The sequence below is a fragment of the Octopus bimaculoides genome, chromosome 1, assembly GCF_001194135.2.
Source record: "Octopus bimaculoides isolate UCB-OBI-ISO-001 chromosome 1, ASM119413v2, whole genome shotgun sequence".
Classification (NCBI taxonomy): Eukaryota; Metazoa; Mollusca; class Cephalopoda; order Octopoda; family Octopodidae; genus Octopus; species Octopus bimaculoides.
This window is the reverse complement of record NC_068981.1, coordinates 119,582,735-119,589,224: the sequence shown is the minus strand read 5'-3', so window position 1 is coordinate 119,589,224 and position 6,490 is coordinate 119,582,735.

Genomic DNA, 6,490 nt, shown 5'->3' with positions numbered 1-6,490 from the left:
GGGGGGGGGGGGTGCTTGGCTTTGTATATCTGAGAGACTACATTATCGAAAAATATGCAATACCTGCTAAAAAGATGGGATGGTCATGGTTACTAGGGCTAAACAAACAAACAAGCAAACACACACACGGTAAATACGTGAGAATATTGTACGTACATGTGGAGTGTATGTGCTTGTAGTATGAATGTAATGAATACGTGAAGTGTGTATGTGTGTGACAAAGAGAGAGAGACAGACAGACAGAAAGGACAAAGACGGACTGAAAGAAAGAGAAAAAGACAGACAGGCAGGCAGAAAGTCTATGTGAGAGAGAGAAAATGTGAAGAGGGAGAGAAAGAGAGAGAGAGAGAGACAAAGAAAAGCCCTGCAAAATGAATGAAGTATGTAAAATGGAAATTTCTCAAACTGATGTCGCTTCAGCATCTTTATTTAGATTTTTGTTTATTTTTATTTTATTTTTTACGTGACGAAGTTGAAATGTTTGCTGTGCAAGAAAGACAGAAGCGTTGTAAGTAGTATAGACGTGAGTCAGCCTTGATCTAACAGATTCATAATCAAAGGCTCTCCAGACATGACCATCCCGTCTTTTATATCAGATACTACGATTATAATATCTAGTGTCATTCCCCTTACATTTTTTTAAGGTGGACAAGGTGTGATTTTGAGACAGACTTAACTACGAATTCTAGCTGGTCAAGCGACCACATAAAGGTTCTTTTGTTGTCTGGGGACGGTGGATTGACAAAGTCACTAAAGCGTTGGATAAAATGCCTAGTGATAGTTCTTCTGAGTCTTTACGTTCTGAGTTCTAATCCCGTGGAGGTCAAATTTGCCTTTCATACTTTCAAGGTCCATAAAATATAATAGCAGTCTAATACGGTTGCTGGGAGGAAGGAGTCAATGTAATCGATGAACCCTCCTCTCCACATAACTACTGGTTCTATACCTAAATCAGGAACCGTCAGCACTATTATGGAAGTAGCCTGGTTCCAGTTGAGGCTTGAACCTGCAGGCCTATGATCAAAGGCGTTCCAACCATAACTGCCCTGTCTTTTTGTAGAGTTTGGGCCACATAGTCAAGTGTCATTGTCATCATCATCATCATCATCATGATGTCTAATTTTCCACGCTTGGATGTTCACACAGAATTTGTTGAGGTGGATTTTCTATGGCCAGATGCTCTTCCTGTCACGAACCCTCACCTGTTTCCAAGACAATATTTCCCCCATGGCCAGACATGTTTTTGCAGAAGATTGGAATCGGCGAACACTGCTTGCATGAGGGTGACGACACTCGCTTACAATTATCACACAATGTCATGCCAAAGTGACAATAACACACACATATATATTTTAATGGGGAAGGTCGGTTTATGGGATTACCCTGGGTTTCCCTCCATAAAGGGTCCAACTTTATGGTGTATCGTCAGGCCCCAAAGCCTATTGGCCTAAGACCTCTTCAAAATACGGAAGGAGAAAAAAATCTCGCTATGAAGGTAAACAATGGGAGATTATCTCCCTTTGCCAATGGCTATCGACTCCCAGCTGTGCTGCCATGTTGCAGTCTTCAAAGGCTTCAGGGTAAACAATGGTAAAATGATAGGGGATTATCTCCCTTTACCATTGGCTATCAATTATCGGCCGTGTCGCCATTTTGTGAATTCCAAAACGCTAACCAGAATTTCCTAAAATCTTCATTCTGGAGTTAAGGATGCTCCTTTGTTCCAGCAAGTCTTTTAGGATTCTCCTGCATTCAGCTATGCAAAACTTGCAACACTTTGTCCTGTTGATATAGGGCCTGAGTTTTCAAGTATTTTCCATGAGATTGAATATGGGACCCCATCATCTCTTAGTTGCCAGATGTGACTGGACAGCAATGTTACGTATCTCCTTTCTGGAACTCTGAAGGTGGACCTATGGCTGGAAATTCCCAATAACCCAATATATTTCCATGGGCGTGTGCTATCGGTACTGCACCTGTTGCTGCTGTTGCCGCCGATGGTGTTGTTGTTGGAGCTGGGGCTGCTGGTGATGGCGTTACTTGAGGTGGTGGTGTTGACAGTAATGTTATTGCCCCTGCCTGTGTTGTCAGTGCTGCACCTCTTGTTGTTGTTGTTGTTGTTGCTGTCGCTGATATTGTTGTTGGAGTCAAGACCGCTGGTGTTGGCAATGCTGGAGGTGGCAGTGGCGTTGATAATGCTATCGCCACTGCCGGTTGTAACAGAAGGTGCTATTGTTGTTATTACAATTATTATTGCAATCTTTGAGGAGCTGCCACTGCTGCTAGAGGAGTCATTGACTGTGGTTATGCCGGTGCTTCTGCTAGGGCCGCTGCTGTTGTTGCCATTATAGCCAGTGATGGCACTGGACCTGTTTCTGCTGCTACTATAGGGGCTGTTAGGTTTGCTACTGTGGACATCAGGGCAGCTATTGGTAAGTCTGGTGTTGATGGTGATGCTGCTGACATTAGTAATGCTGCCTTCTGGGGGTTGGGGGTTGGGTGGAAAGTTACCAAAGCTGAGTTAGTGTTGTTGCTAACATTGTCCACTGCGGTGATGGTGGCAGTGTTGTTGGCTTTGTTCCCGTGTTTATGGCTGCTATTGCTTCTGCCGGTGGTATTTGCAGGGTTTGCTAGTACTTCGGTTTGATAGACGATCCCTTTGGTTTTGCAGCGGCCTCCTGCTGGGCAACTGTTTTGGTTCCTGCATGAACAGCCTACCACCTCCTGTGGCTTAGGGAAGCTAACTAGGATGCTCTTAATATTGGAGGCACAGCTAAACGAGACCCTAATGCTGTGCATGTTGAAAATGGGCCCATACCTATAGAAGCTAGTAAAACGCTTGTCTATTAATTTAAGGAATAGTCTACCTACAGGCGTTATTGTGTTAAGCAAGAAGATGGAGAGGCAAACCAAATTGTATTTCTGTGGCACTTTCTTATATTTTACATACCTGTCAGGCAAAAGTAAAGCCCACCTGGTGTTTAGGGCTAGGGGTTTTTGTTACACCCAAAATGGGTGGTGTGCATATTCTTTACCTCCGCCTACCTGTCACATACGTTTTTATTTTTTCACTTTAAAGGTAAATAATTCTGATAGAAGCAATTATTTTGCTGTCAATTCATTGGGTTAATCCCAACAAAATACAAGTTTAGTCACCGGCTCAGCACTTGTGTTTGTGTTCTTCATTCCAAAATAATAAAAACTTTAACATAATAGGCGCAGGAGTGGCTGTGTGGTAAGAAGCTTACTTCCCAAACACATGGTTCCGGTTTCAGTCCTACTGTGTGGCACATCGGAAAGGTCAATTTTGTGGGGTGACTGTGCACCAGGTCCACCAGATTATTTACATGTAAAGTGAGAATAGAATTTGTAGTGTAAAAAAGTGTCTTTCCTTAAGATGGAATTGGTCACGCTTATCTTCTGTATTAAAAATAATAAAATTTTCACTTTACACCCAGTAATACGTCTACTTTTTTTGCCAAGGTGAACACATACATTTTATACTTTGATATTATTTGGTTTATTTATGGTAAGTTTTCATGTATTATACCAGAGATAATTTGCATCAGCACCCTTCAATATATTGGTTTCAAAGTTTGGCACAAGGCCAGAAATTTCGGGGGAGGGTCAAGTCAATTACAACTACCCTAGCACTCAACTGGTACATATATTATCAACCCTGAAAGGGCGAAAGGCAAAGTTGACTCTGGCAGAATTTGAACTAAGAACTTAGAAATGGATGAAACACTGCTAAGCATTTCACCCGGCCTGCTAACAATTCTGTCACCTCAATGCCTTAACACCTTTAAAGGCATTGTAACTGTTATATGAATCAATGTGTGCATGTGCTGTGCTTCACACACATAAACACCAGCAACAAGTAATTCATGCTTTAGCACAAAATTAGTAGAATGTATAGTGTAGGTTGTTTACTGAAGTATGAGTAATTTATACCATAGTTTCACATGGATTACCTGATGGATGCAGATAATCTTCAATAATGAGGAGGATCCTGATGAGGATTCACTCCTCATGAAGATCACTATGACTGCCCAAGTGAAACTATATTTAGAGAATTGATCATATAGTTAGCAACACATGCACTTCAAACACTGTTATAAAATTTTATAATACAAAGAATGACAATAAGTCTGCTGAACAGTTTCCCCTTTATGGATTTTTCCGTGTCAACGAAAGTATCTGTGGGGTCAGTCTTGCTCCTGGAATTTATAGTAGTTAAGGCAGAAAATACTGCTATGGGTCCCTGGAAGAAATCACATACTCATTAACAAGTTTAAGAACATGAACACCTGCAAGACAATTGTCAGAATACAAAAGATGTCATCGTGGATCACACAGAGTATAAGCTTTTATGCAGAATTGCATAAAGAATGATCAAAAAAAGGATCTCCTACCAACTTCTCAAAATCCAGTAAGCAACCAATTCTCACTCAAAATAAATCTGTCAGTAGCACTCCTGATAAACCTCCATGATTTGCCTTTTGCTTCATCTCTAACTATGCAGCCTGTATTCAAACTTTATCTTTTCCTCTCTACCACGAAGTCCACAGTCGCTGTATATAAAAACTTAACCCAAGAGCTTCCTCACTTTCAAATAGTATGATGTGAAGTTATATCCTATCCTCACCAATCTCTTTAGACAGGAATATGTAGCAAACTTTGGAAACACACTACAATGTAATCCTTCTCAACTACTGATTTATTGCTCTCTTCAAACATCTCTTTAATCTTTCCCATCTCCCAGTATGGCATCTACAGAAATAAACCTCTAAAGACTACCTCTCCTATGTTACTCACCAACAGTTACTTGTCAATGAGAACTTCCACAAAAGCAATGCCACTTCATTTGACATCACCAAAGTCTTCCGTTATTTCTGACATGAGACTAACATCAAGTTTCTACTCATTTTCATAAGGATATTATCTTTCAAACTGGATTGTTGCAGCATGCAGATGAGACCCTCTCTAATGGAGATGATTCCACCCTTTATTCCTCTTTAATCTTCTCCAACACACAAAAGCCATCCATATGCAACCTGGACACCTCACACCAGGCATACAAACTGACCTCCACAAATAATGGGGATGTGATATAACAACCGTCACATTTACTCTGAAGGTAAGACCCATAACTGAACAAATCCCTTATTTCCAAGAAATCTAACCCAGTCATTACCATTCTATCTATTTTTCCTAAAGATATTGACCTATAAGTGTTCAAACTCAATATCAATTACATTGATCATGAACACTGCTCTGCTTCCTACCTTAAAATAAATAAAACATACCAATTACACTGTTGACCAAGCCCATCCTGTGGTTCCAATTTGAAAAGAGTCTTTTTTCAACCATTCCAGGAAGGCTGCTTGCTGTTCATGTAGTTATTACAGTATTTAACGACTGGTCTCAAAGGTTGTGAGTTCATACTGCACTTTTGGATTATACTGTATTATAAGTTTCATTATAAAAAACAAAAATTGAAAAAAATAAAATTCCCTTACAACTTCTCTCACCCACTCTTGCAGAACATGGAGTAGCCATGTACCTCCTCTATAGTAAAACACCTGCACTTGTCATATCGTATTTTATCTTTCTATATCTGACACAAAGCCATCTCCCTATCTCTCAAATACATTCCTATTCAGCTGAGGAGGGCTTGTTTCTTAATTTGGTTTTGCAGCCTCACTTGAGCCACAAATAAATGCACCCAGTACACACTGTAAAATGGTTTGCATTAGAAAAAGAAACCGCCCAACGCTGACACTGCGGTCAGACGTAACATCAAACCCAGTCAAACTGTTCGACTCATGCGAGATTGAAAAGAAAAATGGATATTAAATGATGATGAAAAGAAGTTGGAAGTGGTACAGTTTACAACGACCTTTGTTGCAAGCATTGTACAATTAGGTAACTATTTGATTAATAAACATAGCTAGAATTAAATCCCACCATGACACAGCTTTGAGATTTTTTGTGGAATTTAACAGAAGCTTAAAACTGTACATTATGGATACCTTGCTGTCCAAAGTTATGTACAATTTTGTTTATTGTAGAAGATTTGTTTTGTATATTATCATAGCAAGGCTTTCCTTTCCAATTTCATACACTTTCTCTAGCCAAGTAGCTGCTAAATGTCTTTACTATCTCCAAACTCAAAGAAGACAGTCCCATTTATGGGCTGGTGCTTGATTATAGTTTCAAGGTTTTAAATTAAGAGAAATTCCACACTCCACTCAGGATTTTGTCAAGGAGGTCACAGCCTGTTGCAGGTTAAGTAACAAGCCTACCTGCATGCACAAGCACCTCTTCTCTCATCAGCTAGGACCATAAAATTATGTACTAAGGTTTATTACACCATGAAATGCCTGCTATTACATTTTTCACAAATTTATTTAAAACCCCACATAAAAACAATAACTCCAACAACACAACAACCCAGTAGCTTAACAAATGCCCAAAGTAGCTTCAC